Below are 23,363 nucleotides of genomic sequence, written 5' to 3' on the forward strand. Positions count from 1 at the left end.
AACGAGTACTGTGTGTGTATGTATGTGTGTGATCACCACAATACCATTAGAAAAAGGATACATTTCACCTACTGTGCCTTTAAAGTTAAAGTATAAAAATTCCATTTGTTGAGAAAGTAATAAAATAATTCAGGCTCACCACCAAATCTCAGCACAGTGACCAGGACTGGCCCTCAGTACCACATAAGCCCTCTGTGAGGTCTGCACTGAGGAGCTGCAGAAGAAATGGCCAAACAAAACTGGTATGCACCCTTTATATGCTGTGGAAAGGGTTCCTGCACTAATCCCTCACAGACTGGCATGGAGCTTGCACTAGGGACAGGCCAGAGGGGGGAATCATAGGGTGCCCAATATCCAGTGTAACTGGCACAGGGACGTATGGGTTGGAATAGCAGACAGAGAGAGAGTAGATGGTCTTCCAGGCAGCAGCAGTAGTACTGGAAGTGGTGAGGTGGATTTCCTGTATCCAACCCCTCTGCATTCAAACCTGAAAATTTGGGCTTTATGCAGTGTGACAATGTTCCTCCTCTGCCTTAGTGCGTCTTGTGCTTTTTGGTGGAATTGCTCACCTCAGAGGTTCACGGCAGCCCTCAGTTTGGCAGCTTCTGATGGAGACTCAAACCTGACATTCACTCAGATAATCTCATCGCTGGCCAACATGGGGGAAATGGAGAACAATCCCCACAGTCTCTGCATCCCACCTAGTGGGTCGGGGACATGCCAGATGCCTTTCCAAATTAGACCTTCCCTTCTAGTGTTTCTCATGGACCAGGTCAACTCCTTCTGTGTCGGATCAGGAGTTGGGAGAATGGGGGGAACCTAGGCCCACCCTCTTACACTGGGTTCCAGCCCAGGGCCCATGGATAGCAGCTGTCTACAATGTCCCCTGAATCAGCTGCGTGACAGCTACAACTCCCTGGGCTACTTCCCCATGGCCTTCCCCCCAGCACCTTCTTTATCTTCACTGCAGGATCTTCCTGAAGCCTGATCATGCTTGTACTCCTCAGTCCTCAAGCAGCACACCTTCTCATTCTCTGCTCCTTGCATGCCCCACTTACTAGCTGATAGGAGGTCCTTTTTAAACCAGGTGTCCTCATTAGCCTGCCTGCCATAATTGATTCTAGTAAGTTCTTATTTGGCTCCAGGTGTCTTAATTACCTTTCTGGTTTTAATTGGTTCTAGCAGGTTCCTGATGGCACTAGGGCAGCCCATGCTCTGGTCACTCAGGGAACAGAAAACTATTCATCCAGTGGCCATATTTGCCTTCTACGACTCCTGTACCCCATTGATCTGTGTCTGTCACAGCACATAGAGTGAATTTCACCCTTTGAGTTCTGCTTTGCTTGTAGACATATTATGCAGATCTACTCTTTATAAGAGACATATTCCATATTAGTGCCACACCCACTATTTACACCAGGGGTGGCCAACCTGAGCTGGAGAAGGAGCCAGAATTTACCACTGTATATTGACAAAGAGCCACAGTAATATGTCAGCAGCTCCCCAACCCTGCTCCCAGTGCCTCCCACTCACTAGCAGCCCCGCCGATCAGCAACTCCCCCTCCCTCCCCCAGATCAGCTGTTTCGTGGCGTGCAGGAGGCTCTGGGGCAGAGGGGGAGGAGCGAGGCACGGAAGGCTCAGGGGAGGGGGCAGGAAGGGGTGGAGTGGGTGCAGGGCCAGTGGCAGGGCCAGGGGTTGAGCAGTGAGCACCCCCTGGCACATTGGAAAGTTGGCGCTTGTAGCTCCAGCCCCAGAGTCGGTGCCTATACAAGGAGCCGCATATTAACTTCTGAAGAGCTGCATGTGGCTTTGGAGCCACAGGTTGGCCACCCCTGATTTACAATATATACACTGGTTGGCACCAATCGCCATATTCGTCCTACAAATTTTTAAGATACCAATATGAACCAAGTTTCTGGAACCCATTTTTAGAAGTAGTTTTAGTTGTTGCCTAAAATTCCCACATCATAACCACCTATAAGTCCCAACCAAGGAGAAGTCCCCCTATCTTTCACACACAGATTGGAATGCCATATTGCAGATCCTCAGCTAGTATAAACTGGCATAGTTTCTTTGAAATCAATAGAGCTAAACTAGCTTACACCAATGGAAGATCAGGCCCTTTACTTATTTAAAATGCTTGTTGGTTTTATAAAAAAGTTAAATTCCTGTAAGTTAAGAAGAAAGACCAAATTGCTCCAAGCTGTTTTCAGCTGCTGTAGAGGAGGGAGGTACTGGGCTTAGTACAACAGCATTTTGAAGAGTGACAGATGAGAAAACAAATCCTTGCCATTTGGTTTGGTTTGGAGTGGAGCAGAATGAAAGACTGTTTAGAGAGGGCCATCGGGATTTACAGAGGCCTGTAAAAAAACACTTAGATCCAGAGCTAGTTTCCTTCTTTCTCTAATAGAAGTGGGAGCATATTGGAAGGGGAAAGAAGGGAGATGCAGTCATATTGGGAGCTAATGAGAATTCCATCAAAATGCCTATAAAATTATTTGAGATCCACTTTCAAAAATGCCTAAGTGACTGAGGAGCACAAGGCCCATTGAAAGCTTTTGAAATCCCACTCCTAAGCCAGTTTTTTAAAAGTATGATATTCCTTGATCCAGTTTGCCTCTTCCTAACCAGCATACAACTGTTAATTAAAAGAGGCAAGCTAGTAGGGCTTCCTGCTTGGCTACTATCCCAAAATGTCTGATATTCCTTAGCATTTTTTCTTTGTTTCCACACCAGAAGTGATAGGTTTGCAAAACAGATTGGAGAAAACTAATGAGAAATGACCATTGCTGAAAAATGTTAATGTAGAGTGGGAGCCATTTAAAGAACAGTAAGAGATTTTTTAATATAAGTTCATTCCAGTAAATCAGTGTCAAAATGACAACAGAAGTCAACATGGCCCAACACAGCTATATGGAACAATATATATGATAAACAAAAAGCTTTTTAACCCACCCCCAAAGTATGAGAAGTGAAGGATCTGATGAAGTGTTAAAAAAGAAAATAAAATTAAAGCAAGCGAAACAAATCAATTAAAAATAATCAGATATGAATCATATATTATAACAAAACTCTTAACTTGCAGCATAAGGTTTTTAAAAGTATACACCAAATAAAGACAAAGAATCAAAAACTGACTTTTTAAAATGAGAGTGGAAGATCTGAGATGGAAACAGGAACTAGCAGAAACATGTCCCCCTTTACTGCTCCGAACTGCTTCCCATGCATCACCGAGGGCTTTCAAAAGTTACTTCCCCCTGCCCCACGCAGGTTGGTAGAGAGCAGGTAGCCAAGGACATTTCATCCCCACGGATCAAAAGGGGGAACCAAGAAAGAAATTGTGAATTTCTGAGGCACAGTTCCTTCCCTGGGCTGTTGCAGCTACGCATTGCCCACCCCTATGAAGGGTAAGATGTAAAGGGCCTGGTACTCATTATGCCCTAATTCTCTGGGACAGATTCTATACCCATGATTAATTCCACTCATGCAGTATATGGAGGGCTGCATGGAGCTGGTTGTAGCCCCCTGGTACTCAGCCACCCTGCCCTGGAGCAAGGTAGGGTTGCACAGGAGCCGCTCTCCCATACACCACTGGTTATATTCCCTCAGAAACATTATCATGGCAGAGAATTGGGCTCCCATCCATCACACTTCCTCCCCTTTGGGTCCTGCCTGTGCATCACCCCCAGAATGTTCTCAACAACTTCCCACTCTTTGGTAGGATGGCAGTAGGCACAGGATGTGACGGAGAGTTCCCTTACACAGGAAAAGTTCTCCACTGCCTATTTAAAGGCCACTTTGCACCACATTAGAGGCACAAATTATGTGGCTTTGATAGATTTGTGAATCTGATGCTCTTTCTTACCCTTTGCTAATGAATGAAAGTGCACAGGTCAAATTCATCTACGGTGTAACACCACTGAAACCAATGGAGTTACACAAGGGATGGTTTTGATGTCCTTTGTCTAACTCAGACACTATTATACTGATGGAAGAGCTTCTTCCATCGGTGTAGTTAATCTACTTCCCTGAGAGGCAGTAGCCATGTTGTCGGGAGAAGCTCTCCCTTTGACATAGCTCTGTCTACACAGGGGTTAGGTCAGTATAATTACTTCTCTCAAGGGTGTGGATTTTTCATACCCCTGAGCAATATAGTTATAGGTTTATAGTGTAGATCTGGCCTTGTTTTCAAGCAATAGCACAATGGCCTCACTGCACATTAAATGGTGGGGACTGCTGTCTGGCTTGCTGGAAAACCTGTGCTCCCCTTTAAGGGCTAGAGAGCCAGGAAGTGACTGTCTGCTGCCGATGGAAGCCCCATGGATATATTGAAATGACTATGGAATTACCTGCACTGTATATTTGTATTTGTCAGGTGCTCCCAGACATTTAAGAATACAGTTGTGGCCTAATTAGACCACATCCAATGTCTCCTGTCCTTCTTCCAACATAGCCAGACAAAGCTATTTAGCTTGCAAATGCTAAAGAATAATGTGTAAATCCAAACAAAAACCTGTTTCCATTAAAATTTGCAATTAAAAGTGGAAACATCAACATTAAATATGTTTTTCTTTCAATAAAAACTAAATTGAGCCTAAACTATCTGACAGCAATTCCAATTCAGCAAGATACTTAAATATATGCATAACTTTGTAGTCCTGTCCCAGTTCCACTGATTTAAACACACATTTAACGTCAGGCATATGTTTAAGTATTTTGCTTAATCAGGACTAGCAACTATTTATAAATTAAGATAGGGAAGACTGTACGATGCCAAAACATGGGGCAGTAGGAAGCTGTGTCACTCCAAGCAGGAATTAAACTGTGCCAGATCTTTTCCAACTGTAATTTGCTTCCCTATCCCCATCTGCTCAGCTGTGCATGGGAGGGGGAGTAGCAGCCTTGCAGCAGCACCATCAGAGGAGGAAGGGGGTGATTTATTCCCCTTTTCTACACAGGGGTATAGAACAGCTCATAACTGAGCCTTGAGACCAGACGTCATAGAGAGGAAAAAGAAAGTGAAGACTTCTCTATGTTTCCATAACATTTTACAAGTTCACATAGTTGAAGAGACATCCCTGAAGACAAGAAAGAGACCAGCATAATGCCATTAGTTAAGAAAAAGCCTAGGGAAACTGAAAACATACATACGGAAAGCATAAAAAACTGCTTTAGGAGGCCAAATGGGGGAACACGTTAAACAAGCATACTACTGGTTCATTTAGGGATCTCAAACATGCCAGAAGGAGAAATTCTCTAAGGGTATTACCGCCAGGATAGACAAAGGGGAGAACTTATATGGAGATATTCAGAAACACTTCCCAAAGTTCTATGTTGGAAGTTAAGTGCATAAAGAACAATTTAGAACAGGAAATAAGTCATTGCAGGGATACCCACAGGGATCAGTATATGTGGAATATGGCTTTTTACCATTTATATAGTAAAAGCAATGGCTTGGGCTGATTATTGAGCAAATAAGATTTGCAATGAAACTCACAGAAAAGTAAGCGTAGATTAATATCACAGAGAATAAAGTCAGAACAATTACTCATTGATAAGGTAATCAATAAATCTTTGTTAAAAAGAGGATGCAAGTCTAGAAAGGATGATTTGTTGTACAGGATAATCTACAAAGGAACCCAGCAGCCCACAGGTGAATGGAAGGACCAGATAAACCTCTAGAGAAGATTCTTGAAATTTCTATCCAAGAATTAAATTTGGAAGTAACAAAACATTTTCCAAAGGAACCCAACGGCAGCAACTAATTGTAAACAATTTGGCCAATTCAACTGATATATATTTTGTATAAATATCTCAAAAATATAAAACAATCACATTGAACAAGCCACATTATTGTTTAGCTGCAAGGAATAAAGCAATTGAGAAACTAGGGTGCATTACTAGAAGGAAATACAAATTTCACTATTAAGATGATGCTTTTACAATGCTAAAATACAAAACACAAAAGTTGCAACATCTACCTTGTCAACAACATCTACCTTGTCTGCAGGCAGAAAGGGTAGTGGAGTGAAATACTATAGACCATAGGGATTAAATGTATAAACATCAATTATAAAACAAACAGAAACAAAAGCAATTATTTGAAGTGTTCTGGAGATGCTGATGGCCCAATGTAAGACTAATCAGTTATCAATCCAGACTACGGGATGGTTATTTAGAGGGATATTATCAGAGAGGCATTAGATCAAAAGAATTACTTACTGTACATTATGCACATGTGCTATGCAGTTGAGATCTCTGAAAAGTTAAATCTCTGTTGGGAGGGACTAGAGTGAAAGTACAAGATTCTGGAAGAAAATTAAGGAAAAGTGCATTCGTTTGTTTCTGGCAGAGAGGGCTCTGACAGAACCCTTGGGGACAGACTCTCACCTGGTGTAGCTCCACTTTCTCCAATACTTACTTGAATTAATTCTGTTTAAAAGTTGATATTTTTCAGAGCTGGAGATATTGTATGTTTAGGAATCACAAAGCAATAAAATGCTTAACTTTTTTTAAATAGAGAAAGGGGATTCCAAAGAGTGAGAGATCTTAAGAGCAGTCTGACCACCTTAGAATCCTACACACATCCACACAGCTGATTCTCTGTTTCCACACACAGTTAAAAAAGGGTACAGGCTACCACAGGTTGTCAGAGTGCATTACAACTTACTGTTTCCAGACCCTTCTAGCCAAGAGCATCACACCAAGTTGTATAGGCTACCTTGTGAAATAACTAATTCTTTAATTACCGAACTAAATGCTTTACAGTCTAATATTTAGGTAGCAAGCGATATGAATGTGCTCTCTCTGACTTAGTAAAATGAATGGAGATCTTTTCAGCACACAATACCCTTTATTTTACATATCATAGTATGGTACAAAGACATAAAACAAACTGCAACCTATCTCTTAAATTGTGCCATAAAATCAGTTACATTTTTAAGAAAATATATCTGGACAATTTTATAGGCTTTAATTTTAAGGTAAGCAACACAAAGAAAATACAATATCTTCCTGGGTATGTGCTTCTAAATAAAATGTCAGCCAGGTTTCCAAACTAATAAGTACGATATTGTTGAAAATAGACCAGACTATGCATGATCCTAAAGTGACAATCCAGCACAGAAAACATCTTATGCCTCAGCCCCTGGTTGGTTTGGTTTGTCTTGACTTGATGGTGATATGGTTGCCAACTTTCTACTTTCTGAAAACTGGACACCTCCCCGCATCCCAGCTCTTCTTCCAAAGGCTTGCCCCCATCCCACCTCTTCCCTCTCCAAGGTGCTGCCCCACTCCACCTCCTCCCCCAAAGCCCTGACCCTGCTCTGCTTCTTCCCACAAGTCCCTGCCCCCACTCACTCCTCTTCCCCCACCCCCTTCCTCCTCGATTGATGCTCCTCACCTCCCTGACCACCCCCAGCTGGGGTCCTTCTGCTCCAGGATCTGCAGCCTGACACAGAGCATGCTGCCTACCTGCCTGCCTGCCCATGAGATTCAGGTAGGAGGTGGTCATGGCTGGGCAGGGGCTGGTGCAGATTGATGACCCACTGCCTCCCCCACACCCTTAGTAACCTGACTTTTGGCACTAGTCAGTACATCTGACCAAACACTGCCAGGTCCCCTTTTTGACTAGACTTTCTAGTAGAAAACTGGACACCTGGCAACTGGACACCTGGCAACCCTGGCAATAAGAGAGGAACAGGAAACTAACATATTTTTCTCTAAAATTTTAGGGAATGCCTTAAGCCCCTTAGTGTCCTGCAAATTTCCCAAAATGTATACAGACAAGGTGGGTAAGGCAATATCTCTTACTGGACCAACTTCTGCTGGCCTTTGAGCTATACAGAGCTAGTTATCCTGCACTGTCCTACTGTCCTCATGGTTTAGTGCTTCATAGCCAGAAAAATAATGGCTTCCATAGCTTCTGAGGCCCACTCACTGTTATAATCTGTATAATAAGTATTAGTTTAGCCTTTAGTATGGAAAGTTAATCTTCTAATAACATTTCAAATCACTGATTACACTGTTTGGAAACAGCTATCATTCAGGAAACCTTTGCTGAAACCAGACATATAAGATATACAGCATTCTGTAATTAGTGTGCACCTTTTAGATTTGGCTAATTACCTCTTTTATCAATTAAAATGTTTTTCCCATTAGATAATATAGTCAAGAGAGAAAAGTGTAAGCTCTGTACTTCTAAAGCAACTTAAAATTCAGCAAGATAATGTCACTGATTTGGTTAATTCCAGGTGAGTATCAGGTTATTCAACCTAGGTGAATTTAACGATTCTGGACAGGTCGTGAAATGAATGTCCCTGTAAATCACCTATAATTACAAACATAAAAATTAAAAATCAGTCTGAAGAGAAAGATAACATAATATTAATGATGGAGAGCAGTAATCTATAGATATATGTGCTACTGCTTTAATCAAGGCCATTCTGATGACAAGCCTCTAAACCTCCTGGGGACTGTACTGGAACTAAGAGGCCAGGGCCTCGAATCTGCTATAGTTTTTAATGACTATATTTGATTAAACCAACAGAGGTTTCCAGTATACTTCCCGTAGTAGCATGGAATTTTTTCTTGGGATTTTTTTTCTTCTCTCAGAGAGTCTGATATATTTCAGCCTACAGTTTGGTTTTCAGATGGCCCATTCCCATTTTCATCGTTCCAACTCATTTTCTGCTAGACCTATTCTGAGAAGATTTGCTTGTGTATGTATCCAGGGCCAAAGCCAGGGTTTTGATCATTGCAGATCAAGAATTTCAGATTGCAAAACCTTAGAGTTGGGCCCATCATCTTTCATGATATATGCTTGCAGAGCTTAGCACAATGGAGCCCTAACCTCTGAATGGGGCCTCTAGTCACAACTACAATAGCAGTCTAGATAAAGAACAATAATGCACTTTTCAAAATGGTTAAAAACCCAAATTAATAAACAATATAGACAAAATCCTGCCCTTTCCTCATTGACTATAAAACTAGAATGGTTCCACCAGGCAAGTTTGCGTGTATAATTTTGTGCTGGGGATTTCCTCCTTAAAACAATTAGGCACACACCTCCTCGGGACCTCCCTACAGCAAAACATGGGCAGTGGGACCAGCATGGGGCAGGGACAGAGCATATGTTGCCTGTGCTTCCTCCCATCCTTCCCCCTCATCCTCTGCAATGGGAATATTAGGCCAACGGTAGCTACTGAATCGTCAGGTCTTCCTAAGCAGCAAGTTTCACATACAACTATGTGAGGAAAGATTTCTCTTCACCTTCTTATGGACCTCTGTGGAGCTACTCTGCATTCAGCCCACCCATTCATGCAGGGCTAACGATATATGCCCAGAATTACATAAAATAAATAAATAAATAAATTTTGCCAGGACCTGTGGTTCAAGATTGTTTTTCTTTTGCTTAGCTTTTCCCCAAGGACTCCACAGACAGCGAAAGCAGGACTGGAAAATTACTCTGTGCTCTGGTTTTAAGTATCTGACATTAACTTTTGAAAGGAAAACAGTCCTACACACAGGATGAGTCAGGTGAGTACAGGGCAAACTGATTTACAATTTATTTTTTAACTTAATTGCATTTGTAATTTCAAAAAAGATACAGGTCTCTCACAACTTACACGCATTTAACATGCGCGATTTCAACTTTAGGCATATGGCCGGAATGAGGGGGCATGGCCTCAAGCGGGGTGTGTGTGGCCTCAAGATTTAAAGGTCCTGGGGCACCAGCTGTGACTGGGAGTCCCAGGGCCTTTAAATCACCCAGGGGGCTCCCAGCGCTGGTAGTCCCTGTGGTGAACTGAAAGGCTTGAGGCTCCAGCCACCATGGAGCTCTGAGCCCTTTAAATGCCAGCCCCAGCCCGGCTGCCAAAGCTGCAGGCGGGATTTAAAGGGCTCCTCTGGGCTCCCCACCATGGCGGGAAGCCCAGCGGAGCGCTTTAAATCCCACCCGCAGCTCCGGTGGTGGAGCTGGGGAGGGGGCAGCATTTAAAGGGCTCCACCAGGCTCCGGCGCCGGGGCCGGGGCTGGCATTTAAAGGGCTCCACCGGGCTCCCCGCCACAGTGGGAAGCCCGGTGGAACCCTTTAAATCCCGCCTGCAGCTCCGGTGGCCAGGCCAGGGGGGCATTTAAAGGGCTCCAAAGGGCTCCCAGCCACAGCAGGAAGCCTGGCAGAGCCCTTTAAATCCCGCCCACAGCTCCAGCAGTGGGGCCAGGGCCAGCTGTGTGGAAGGGCTGGGAGTGGTACAGCCATTCCGGAGGAGCTGCCAGTGTGGGGTCTCCCAGTGGCCCCACGTTCTGCTCCTCCTGTGTCTTTCCAGTACAGAGTACCGGCTATAAATATCTTATTGGTACGGCGGGCCAGACCACTGTACTTGCACCACTGACTGCAGACTCAACATTGGAAGATTAATTTTTAAAATTTGGCTGCTAGGCCAAATTTTTCAGAAGTGGACACTGGCTTTGGTTGCCTCAGATTCCAAATAACCAACTTGGAGCAACTTTGGATTGATTTTCAGAAATGCAGAGCATCTGCAGCTCCCATTGACTTCAACCGGAAATGTGGGTAGTTAGCACTTCTAAAAGCCAGGCCCAAGGTGCTTGAGTTATGCACCCAAAAATTAGTGGCACTTTTAAAAAATGTGGACTTACTGCCCACAGTGATAAGCTGGGGCCCATTGATGGGAAAAAGCTGACTTCTTGGTCTAGTAAAATTAAAAAAACAAAACCAAAAACCAACAACTTCTTCCCACCCATCATAAGACAGAGGTATTGGAATATTTATATTGCATCATATTAATAGCATATCAGTCTTTGCTTTCCCCCCATTCAATAATAACGTGTAGTCACGTTAGCACATTTCATTGTATGTTAGTAAAAATGAATGTTAATATGACCTGATACTAATCTGCCATGACAGAAAATTCCTAATACGATAAAACTTTCATATCATATTAGGAGGAAAAAGTCTGTTCCTGCCTGTTCCAGGTCACTTTCAATGTTGCCTTTGAGCATAAAGTAACAGGAAGCATTTCTCTGGCTGAGTAAAGGGTCCCTAATATAGTTCAATGGCAAAATGAAAATGATATTCAAGTGTACCCTATCTTTTCCTATGTGCAATTTAGTCCAATATAAGAACACTCACAAATGCAATATATCAATTAGACTGCATGTAAAGGAGGCTTCAATTCATATTAAAAACAAAGGACCCAGTACAGCAGCAAATATCTGTGGCCATTTGGGAAGTGCAAGTGGCAGAAGGCAGAGGAGTACATGTGTGTGTGGAGAGGCCATTTCCTCCCTTTTACTGCCCTTTTATTTAGGTCTTTGCTTTGTATTGTTTCTTTTTAACAAAAGCAAGCTGGAGGATAAATCTTTGAGCCAAAATGGCTACCTTCCTCATCTCTAAAAGAGAATGGTCAGCCAGGGAGAGTATGTTCAAGCAGTGGTTCCTTTTAAAGGTTTTCCTAGTTCACAAGCTGCCATTTTATTTACTCTCCAGTGTCTGAAATTGGCCTGGTCAGAATGGGAAAACAATGGAATGTCTACAAAAGGAGAAATCCACCTCAGAATACAAAGTAGCCATCTTCAAGTTGTGAAACATAGGAAACTCAGGAAGCTTTCATGGGCCAAGATCCAAGGAGGCTTATGTTGGCTGGTTTGAGTGCTATATGTCAGATTCTCAGCTGCTGTAAGTCAATATTGTTCCATTAACTATCCTTAAGTCAATGGAGCTATGTCAGTTTACAATAGCTGAGGATCTGACCCTATGTGTTTTTAATATTTGGCAGATATGTACTTGTTTAGAATAGGGTTTGATGGGTGATTCTCCAGTTCTTTAAGGCTAAAGTAGTAGGGTTCATATAAACATCATACAAATAATAGAGTGTGTTTCCATATCCTTCTTGGGTATTTCCTGCTAGGGCACAATTTGTTTCTTTTGCAGACAGAAGCCTTTGATAGAAACGTATTAAAAGGTGTTCACATGCATTACTCTGCATTTTAAAGGGTGGCGATGCAAAGGCTTTCTTCAAACTTTGGAAAAAAGCAGCAGCCAGACGGACTTACTTCCTTTGCTCCTTGTAATTCAAACAAATGCTTGTCAGCTAGTGTAAAATCAGCAGAGCTCAATTTAAATCAATGGAGCTACACCGATTTACACCAGCTGATGAGCGCTCTTTCTCTGATGTATTTTATATCATCCCTGGAATGCATCAGCAGTTATGTCTTCAGATAATCTGAAGAGCTGCAGAGAATGAGTTTCACTAGGTAGTTTGCTTAAGTCACAGAAATTTTATAGTTACCTTTATGCAAGAAAATTTTTTAACTGATATACTACCCACATTCTATAATTGTATAAAGTGAAACAGGTTAAAAAGACAAATGTTTTTCTTTGTTGTTTCTTACAGAGTGTGATAGGAACAGAGAACCAAATGTATCCCTTGTGTAACTCCACCAAAGACAATCAATTTGCACTAGCAGTGCATACAACTTGGAGAATGCACCAGGAGTAAAGCATTATAATATTTATTTACAATGCATTTTTTAACTTTGGGTAAAGGGTTTGGCTAATAAATCCATTACACATTGAATACGTTTTAAAAAAACCCATCAAGTAAGTCTGCCTCATTGGTGTTCCATAAAAGGGGGGGAAATGACTGGGTTTAAAAAAAAAGTGCAATTTTAACTGTATTATTGCTTGTGAAATATTACAAGTGCAAAATATAATTACTGTAATGCTATTTTTGATATCATATCAGCAAATTACACTGAGTCCCTACAGTGACACTTATATCAGGATAAGAACTATCCTGTTGTGAGTGTCAATCCCAGGGGAAAATGAGGCAGTACAAATGGATGTGATGTTTCAGCAATTAGCTACCTCAAGAGTGCAAACTCTTATTTAAAAGATATTTCTAGAATGTTCAACTTGTAAACATCCAGAACATTTACCTCCTGTTTGTTTTTTGTTTTTTTGAAGCAATTAGGCTTCCAGAGGATCATCCTATGTAACAAGAATTTCTTCCTTATTTTGCCACCCATTTTCCTTTTTAATCATGAGAAAATCCCTTTCTGCTATTAAAAGGCACACCATGAAATCTGGACTGTTTGTAATAACTGCATCTTTTCATTAGTACTAATACCTTAATGCTATAGGACAACCATGTAATGTGCTGATGGATTATATAACTTCACATCGAGCAAACAAAAATTACAAGTTTCAATCACCTTTGGGAGCAAGTGATTTTTCTCTTTGAAAGTTCTTAATGATTAGGAATTATAGGGGGAGGAACAGAAATATGTAGCATTACAACTCTTTGAAAATCTTCTGTGTTTGCTCTGGATTCAGACACAGTCTAGCCTGAAAGAGATCCAAGTCCAGAGATTTGAATGAGGTTTGAGACCAACAAAGGCTACCATAAAGTATGAAGACAAAAACACAGGTTGGAGAATACCATTATCCCTGTTGCCTGCACCGTTCAAGCACTGCTCAGTCCTTAACTTACACATTGTGTCAATATTACAATTGCAAGGGTTCTCTGACCACAATACCAGGCTTATACTATTAGATTTTTCTTTGACACCATTATGGTTCTGAAACAGAAGGGCATAGTATTCTTCCATTGGCATTATATTTGCTCTGTGGCTGTTTGAATAAAATGGGTCAAATTCATCCTATTGTGCAACTTTGACTTCCTTGAGCTCCAAAAATATGGAACCAAATCCTCATCTAGTGCTAAATTAGCAGTGCCCCATTGGCTCAATGGAGCTATTCCAGTGTACACCAGCTGAGAACCTGAACCAGAGATTAAAAATGGAACAGAGAATGGACTTTTAATAGTAATATTCTGTGAAACAGCATTATACTTGAGAGTCAAGTAATTTTAAGTAGAGCAAGAAACAGGTAGGGGTGTGGTTAATGTCCATTGTAACAGTAGGCCTTATTATAAAGTTACTTGAAAACTGTTTGAAAGCCAAAACTATATTCATGAGAATAAAAAGCTATGAGAAAACATACCTGGAACACAAAGACTGTATTTCTGGTAGTTTTTAATTATCTTAATATAATTGTGCTAGTGAGATAGAAGAGACATAACAGAATGAAATCTAAATTATAAAAAGTAAATAGATTTCTGATTCATCTTACATGTGCCTTTTATGACTCCCAGGTTGCTGACAAAGACTAAATCATACTGGACAAGTTATAATCAAGAAATATATGTTGCAAACGTCTCCTGTCTAGCTTCTGAGATGACGGCCCTCTCTATATCTTCTGCATTAGTCAGAGGAAAGAATCTGTTTTGGAGCAGTGACCAGCTCTGGAAGTCAATTAACTAAAACTGCTCTCCACAAGAAACAAATACCACTGCTGAAACTAAAAAACAAATACGATTAGAATATCAGTATAAAATTAGGGTCATGTGGATTTTGGCTGGCGGAGATTTTTCTGTTGGCCACATTTTTATTGCTTAATAAATAAAGGCTTACTGCCACCTCAGAGAAAATGCTCCTGACCAGATTATCTCCAGTCCTCCTCATATTGCTTGATGCTTCTCTTTCTGCTATGCTGCATATCCTCAAAATGCACCTTCCTCTGTGCTATTCTGATGTGGGAATCTCTCTTTTTTAGGTAAGAAAGGCATCAAAAGAAGGGAAAAAATCCACATGTATCATGAGGCAATAGTAGGCAACTTAATCATACTCCAATACTGGAAGCTGAAGTAATGCCAACAGTAAGAAATTGGCCAAATTCTTAACAGAAGCACTCTCATATGAGAAAATTATATGCAGTTACAAAACAGGAAGGACAAATATGAGAGCATTTGGATTTTGTTTTTTGAGTGGGGGGACATTATTTACTAATTGTGTTTTTCATATGTAATGTTTCCCTTCTTTTAATCTCCCTTTCTTTTTTCCCCAATTTATCTCTTCTTGCCACTCTTCCATGAAACTCATATAGTTAGTGCATATGAAACAAATATTTTACTCTGATTATATTTTTTTCTATATATATTTTTGTCACTGTCTCATATTCTTTAAACTGGCTGCCTCTCCATCATATGTTCCCTTTCAGTGAAAAATATTAAAATAAAATAGGATTATTTCTTTTGTGAGCCATGTCATATATGGAACTGTAAATATCATGCAGACTTTCCGTAATCAATTGTAATGAACCCCCTTCACGGTGAGGACACTGAAAGCTGATTTTAGGGATATCAGAAATTGCAGTTGTTTTAATGAGACTCATACTTCTCTTCTGATGAAAATGACTATTTGAAAATGAGGGCATTAAGTATTGCTTTCAAAGTTAGCCATTATCACTTGCAGTATTAATGAAGACTTTAGACTAATAGAAAGCTAAGAATTTAATATGAATCTCTAGTGCATACAAGATAAATTACATACAGCAGTTTCCTGTAAAACTTTCCAATTGTCTTAGTTAACTAAATAATGCAATGTTTGAATTTGCTGTATCCCTACTAAATATGAAGATGTAAAAGGAATATTGTGAAATACTGAGGTAACCTTATCTAATTACCTAAGGAAAAATAAGAAGGTTTTTAGGGTAAATACTCAATGATACAAAACTGAAAAAAATACTTACAAGAGAGGAATGATTTCCATACCAATCTGAATAATCAGAGATGTAGATGTAGCAGGACTAAGGCTATTTAAGATAGAAAAATTACAATGATAGAAATGGAAAAATGTTCTGGCATCATATGTTCCCTGCAAATTTATGCTGGGATAGTGCTTCCTGTTACAGTATATCTGTTCCTTATCTGGAAATACTACAGCAGGAAAATACTCCCAAAGCAACTCTCTTGGATATGGAGGAAGAAACAATAAAATATATAACTTTCTGATATTTGTTACTGATAAAGGCTGGTGAGAAATGTAATGAATGACTCTGATAATTGCATCATTACCTCCAGAAACCGGATAAAGGAATTGTACAGAGAAAAACAGCACACTTATTATTGTTAAGATTCATGGGACATAATATGGAACTAGCACAAAAATTTCTGCAGCATAACAATAGGATATTGCCTTGTTTTACTCTGTAACTGATCAGAACGCATCTAGGTCTAAGATGCCCTTCATCTACAAAGAATGGGACACATCATTCTCCATCCATGCATTAGTGATCTGTTAATCCTAAAAGGCTCACTTTTGCTCCTCTACTCCATGGAGGTACACTGTATATGATAGCTTCCTCCTCTAATCTATACTTCAGGCTATTACTGTCAATCTAATGTTAAGACTATGCCAGTCTAACCCCCACCAACGACAATGAGTATAATTAATGATGTTATGTGCTGTGTCTCTGAGTGTGAATATGAGTGTGGGGACAAATAGCTGTGCAACAAACTAGTGTGTGTGTTAGTATTAATAATATTTAGTTCCTACATAGTGTTTTTCAAACACTCTCTACTACTTGCAACATTCCTGTGCTGTAGGTAATTCAGTATTATTCAATTTTACACACAGAGAAACTAACAGAGAGTTGAAGTCATTTACCCAAGGCCCCACAGTGAGTTAGAGGCAGAGCTATCAGGAAAGCCTAAGAAACTTTCAAGATTTCAAAAATTGTCCTGTTCCACATTGAAAGGTCTTGGCTTTCTCCCAAAGTTTTTCATTAGAAAACAAAAGAGACCAGAATGCCTAAAGTCTTGTGGGTTAGGGCACTCACATAGAATGTAGGAGACCCAGGTTCAAATCCCTGCTTTACCATTCTCCCACATCCCAGGTGAGTGCCCTAAGCACCCTAGCTATTTTGGGGTGGGTCTCTGTCAATCTCCCCTGTTGGAGCTGTTCGACTTTGTATAAATAATTAAACATTCATTAGAGTAGGTACATGAACCAGAGTCTCCTATATCCTAGGTGAGTGTCCTAACCATTGGGCTCTGGGGTGGGAAAAGAAGAGACTCTCTGTCCAGAAATACCATCCTGGATATGAGAACCCTTTCCCAACAAAAATTTAGTCAAACTGGTTTGTTCCCATGAAAAGTTTTGGCTTTGACGAATCAGCATTTCCTGACAAAAATGATTTGGTTGAAAAGTTCCTGACCAATTCTATTAGCAACTTCCAAATGCCCCAGTCAGGATCAAGTGCCCTATTGTACTAGATGTACAACCACGGAAAGAGACAGTCCCTATCCAGAGGGCCTTATCACATAAGAAGAAAAAACATACAAAAATGGAGAAAGGGAAATAACATTAGCAAACTGATCAGTGATGACATGCAAATATCTGGTTGGTTCCAGTCTCGTTTTGATAGAATACATGACATACAGAATTCCCATTTTTGTTATGAGACCCTATACTTACCCGCCACTGCCTCTATTTTTATTATGTTATTAATTCAAACAATATAGTAAGTTTGCTATTTTAAACTTTTTCTTTTTTAATTTCATTTATTAATCGTTGTAAAATTTTAAATGTTAACCTACCTTTGTGCATAGAAGTATGTGCACACACAAAAAAATCAACCCACACCACTGTATTTCAAATTGCCTGTCAGAGTGCAATCTTGCCTCCCTGCCTGATCCTCACATTCTCTCTCTGCTTTAAAAAAAAATTGAACTTTGACATTTTTATCATAAAGAATATTAACGTATTAAAATCAATTTGATTAGTTCTCTGAAGTGCAATATTCGTGGTTTTTAAATTCTTCTGGTAGTGATATTCTAAACATTCTTCCATATGTGTGAGACCATTATTTGTCATTCAGGATCACTGTGATACTTCCCTTTTGGATTTCCATGTGTTGTCTGTGTAAATTAAGGAGATAGCTGGAATACAATCATAGTGTCAGACAGGTAAGTATCAGAATTTCTCCTGTGGGCTTTTACAATAAATATAAAACAATATTTATCTACTGGTAATTGAGCTAGGATTGTAATATGGCTGCCCTGAGTGATGGAGAATATTATATATTATTTATGATAGGAGCCCCAATCACAGATCAGGATCCCCATTATGCTAGGCATTGTACAAACACAGAACAAATAGTAGTGATCCGTCATCCTCAAGGAAACAGTAAAATTGCATCTGCTCTTCTCCTCCTCCTCCAGGGTTAAACATATTCCTGAAATACCTCTCCCATATTTTAGAACACCACATACCAAGTTTAACTGTAGTAAGATACACAATACAATTTAGTTGTATATCTGTCTTTCAAACACAATATCAAAAAATGCTCCAGAGTGAGGGTATGTCAGCACTTAGCTGTTGCACTTCAGTGCAGACATTCACTACAGCGATGGAAAGGGTTCTCCCATTGCCGTAGTTAATCCACCTACCTGAGAGGTGTAGTTAGATCAACAGAAGAATTCTTCCATTAACATAGCACTGCTTACACCAGGGGTTACGTTGGCATAGATAAATCTCTCGGGTGTGTGAATTTTTCACACCTCTGAGAGATGCAGCTATGACAATGTAAGTTTTCAGTTTAGGCTAGTCCTAAGAGCCAATCATAAACAAAAGAAAAGGAAGCTTTTAAGATGTCAATTAAAAAAATGAGAGAACGACAGTGGATCTTGTTGCAGGGCAGGGAGTAATACGGAAAGGGAAGAATTCCAGAGACATGGGGCAACAGAAAGGAAAAAGTAACCTCTTCCCACTCAGAGGAGTGAAGTAAGCAGATGCGGGAGCAGATGGGAATTAAGTTATAGGTGCTGGTGGGACAGAACTTTGAAAACCACAATGGATGTTTTGAATGAGATTTGGAGATGTACAGATTGATGTGAAGCCATTACATCAAGTGGGAGGAGAATGTGACCACAACATATTGCACTTGGGAAGTTCAAGCTTGAAGTTCAGGAAGACCAGAGGAAGTAAGGCTCCATCATCAAAATGTAGCCATCAGTGAGGAGGAAATGTGACAGCTATTTAACAGCACACAGCAACACAAAACAATAGTTTAGGATAGGAAATAATGGAGAATACTGTATTCATTTTGAACTGCTTGGGAATTGAAGAAGGCCAATTTAAACTTGATGTTTTCAAATAAGCATCAAATTCTAAGTAACAATGGAACAGGCTCACGAGTTTCTTTGAAGTGAGAATCTTCTTTCTTTGTTATAGCAAAACAGAAATTTCTCCTACCTGTAAAACAAAGTTCTGTAAATTCCTCTGAACCAATCAGTAATGGATGAGTTACCCTAGACTACAATTCCTGCAAATTCTGGCATTATCTGCTTTCACACTGATGCAGTTAGCCAAATTTGAGAGTCAAAAGTAAAAGGCTTTATAAAAGAAGTCTTGCTGTCAGTATTTCGGAATCTGGAAGAACAGATCTATCACCTAACACACTACTATTGGAGCCAGGCCTTCAACTATGGCCCAGAGACTTAGGGCATTTCTACACTTCCCTCAGAGTGATCGATCCAGCAGGGGTCGATTTATCACATCTAGTTAAGACGCGATAAATCAACCACTGAGCGCTCGCCGTTCGACTCTGGTACTCCACCAGAGCAAGAAGCATAGGCGGAGTCAATGGGGAAGCTTCAGCAATCGACCTACTGCAGTGAAGACACCGCAGTAAGTAGATCTAAGTAGGTCGACTTCAGCTACATTATTCACGTAGCGGAAGTTGCATAACTTAGATCGACACCCCCTCCCCCCGCCCCTAATGTAGACTAGGCCTTAGCTTCTAGTTTCTTCCTATCATACACCTTGCTGTTGAAAGAGTTTGAGGGAGGGTGGGGACTGCACTAAGGTTCCATGTCTGCCTTATACACACTGAACCAGCTTCTTCTGCAGCTATGAAGTTCAGTCCAGAACGGACAGATATTCTGACCTGCACTGGGGAGAGTTCACTAAGCACAATTCTGCCTGGCATGTCCTTTGTCAGCCTTCAGTTTGCTTCTCTTTCTTTCCAGAATCCCCAAGAGTCATGGGAAATCCCTATGGCAACTGATGCTGGAAGCTCTTCCTCCCAGCGCCCCAAGGAAAAAGGACCAAACTTGCTGTGTGTAAGATGAAAAAGGAAATAATCCTTGGAGCAGATGGCAGTCAGTAAAGAGGGTAAAAGCAACCTTTCAAGGCAATTTCCCCCAAAGCATGATTCCACAGAGCTTTGAAGTGATGGTCAGCCACCTGAAAAACCTAACTTTAAGACCTTACAGATAAAATGTAGACTTCTAAGAAAAAAATATAAAGACTTAATATAATTCTAGTGCCACTCTAGGATGGCAATACAGTGATGGAGTCAGCAGTGAAGAGCAGGGTTTAGGTATCACAGGGGTAGACATGATAGAAAAACCAAAAAGAAAAAAAAACATTTTTTCCAGTACTTTAGAAGTATACAGCAAAAAGCAGCAGCCCAGTCCGATCTCTGGAAATGAGGTCAACTTCACAACAAGATTTGCAGCTTCCTTAGTTCAGTCCATGGAAAGCAATTTTGCCACGACCCAGAAGTATTCTGTTTCTCTGCTTCGCTTCCATAATTCACTCAAAGCCATATTTTCTTGGTGTCAAGCAGTATCTTCAAGCCCTAATGGGTATGATAACACTGTAATAGATTATAGCACCAAGCGAAATCGAACTGTTTATTTCATGAATAATTTTTTAGAGTAAGATCTAGTAGTATTAAAAGATAATTTATGACCACGTATTTACTCAGTAATGTAACACTGAGTTTCCAGCAGCTGCAAACTGCTAAGTATCATCATCAACAGCCTCCCTGCTCAACCCACCGATTAAGATCACTCCAAAAGTGCTACATCAAAAAGAAGCAGGAATGACGTCTCCTTTAAGTTGACCTTTAAATTTGAAGTTTACAAGGATGTAGTAGAAATTTAACATCTTCGTTTACATAATCTTCTTCTGAATTATAAGATATGTTTTATCAGAAGAGCTGAGCAAGCTGAAGGATAGGAGAAAGCTGTGAGCCTGCAGGAAAACATTCAAATTCTAGTCATCTAACAAGTTCCCATGGATAGGTTATAAGTCACAAAAAATGCAATTACTATTGAGTTCTGCAGGGCTTCCGTCCCTATGGCCAAGGACATATATTTTATCTAAGAATCTCCTGCTGTTCTTAACATACCTTTTAAAAATATCCAACTAGATGTAGGGAAAATATATTTACAAATCTCAAACTATTTGGACTGTTTATGCTATTTGGAAATAGAAAGTGACATGACATATATTCTTGGAATCAAGAAAAGTTGCTCCCTTAGCTAGCTCAATGGAAGAGCATTTGATTGGAAGCTGCCGAGTCCAGTTCTAGCCCCAACAGCATCACAGACAATTAACTTCAATCCATCAGGAACGTTGTGATGACCGTTGGACTCAGAATACTTTGGCTAAAGAAAATTTTCCCTCAATGCATTTTAACACACAGGACCTATCACATACAGTAGCATCCCTTGACAACTGTGTGAAAAGACAGACTGAACCCCAGATATTCAAAGACCTGAAACTGCCCCATGTATATAGCTAATTAGAAAACAGAAAAAAAGTTTTTAAATGTAGAGCAAGAGCTCACATGTAAACAGTTAATTCACAGAGAGATATAATAATATCTGAAGAAATGTATGCAAGCACCTAAACACACGTCAACATTCTATATTAAACTTCCGCTAACTTTTAAATCTAAATCTCTGATGTGAAGAATTTTCTATTACTATTCTTCAATGGAAAACACAAAGGTTTTTGTCTCAGCTACTACACTGATCACTCCCTTTGTTATTCAGATGCCCAGAGGCCTTTGAAAGAAAGCTGACAAAGCACTTTGCACCTACACCTGTCCCAAAGAGACAAAGAGGTTTTTTTCCCCTCCACATATTAGTTAACACGTGGTAACTAACATGTTAAAACTATAACTGCCTTGTTCACACTAAGATTTTTCCATGAGTTAGCTAACACATGGTAAAAATCCACCGGTTCTCCTCATGAGGATGCACACTAAGAGGAGGGAGGACGACAAGGGTTGCTGAGCAAAAAGCAAAGCAAATTGACTACAGAGCAGTGAGGAACATGATGCTCCATATGCTTTCAGATTCTTCTGTGGCTGAATTATGGAGATTCAAATATGTTTTTAAAAAAGACTTTAAAGACATTAAAATATACATATTTAAGATTTGCTTTCCTTTCAACCAGACCCCACATCCGCAAACCCAAACTGAAGGCCTGATTCAGCAATGTTTACTCACATTGAGTAGCACTTACTCGTATGAGTACTCCCACTGAAAGCAATTTGGTTTTTCAACTAGACCACTAGCTTGTCCAGGGGAATTAAAGAGCTCACTTATGTGACAAACCTATTCTCTCAATAGATTAATAAAATCCCCAGTTGATTTATTTTATATATGAATCTAACCAAAAGTGTAAATTTGCTTACTTATCGTACTAAACAGTCTGGTTTACTGACCAGAAATTTGCATCTGGTTGAGTGTTTATTGTAATTCACAACTATAGCCTAAGTCCCCTCAGTTCCACTGAGTTTATTATTTTTTTTTGTCACATAGGTTTCAGTGCTCCTAATGAACTGTTAATAAGCTGTCAATTAGATATGTAAATTAGAGGAGAAAACATTGCCGGTTTCTGTAACTCTGGCTGTGGCTACAGTGGGGATTTCAGCCACCAGTGGCCACCACTGGTACAGCTGCACCGTGGACAACCCTAAGGCAGACAGGCAAAGTGGCTGGAAGCTGTGATTTGCCTCAATGCATTGTACCCTGATTTCAAGCAGAGCAAATTAAAGGTTTCAGTGGTTTTGTCTCTCTTCAATAGTGGTGCTAGTAGTGCAGCTAAACCAATGGCCAGCTAGCAGTGGCCGAAATCTCTGGCGTAGACAAGTCTGTGCTTAAAAAAAAACAAAACCACCACATCACAAGATGCCTTACAAAATAAGGATACTTAATCTTATTAATATGCATTCTTCCTAAGTATATGCCTGTTTTTCCAATCTTATCCAGATCTTTAAAACACACACTCAACACCATGGCCTATGAGTATTTCTTTGTCATATTTATTACATCAAAATGCCATTCTTTGTTCAAGGCTGGTAGTTACAAATGTGAATTAAAAGCTTTGACAATACTGGCATTGTAGGTTAAGGGCAAAACGTCCTTCTCTCCTACCAGCAGCCAGCCTAAGTAGTTGGACTCATTGCAAGGAGGGTTTTGTGGCAAGAAGGAATCTTCCCCTCTCCCTTAACCATAGTGGATACATATTGCTGTGCCCTGCTGCATTCTGACCAATGGCTGGTTGATTTGCTTGGCCTTATCGGAAAATCCGGGAGGTTTTTCACTTCTAAAGCCCCCTCCCCTAGCCTAGCGAGGGACCACCTGACCCAGGAACCATGAGGTAACTTTGCCACATACAAAAAGTACAACAGGCATAA

This window comes from Gopherus evgoodei, chromosome 4 (assembly GCF_007399415.2).
Source record: "Gopherus evgoodei ecotype Sinaloan lineage chromosome 4, rGopEvg1_v1.p, whole genome shotgun sequence".
In the NCBI taxonomy this organism is placed as follows: domain Eukaryota; kingdom Metazoa; phylum Chordata; order Testudines; family Testudinidae; genus Gopherus; species Gopherus evgoodei.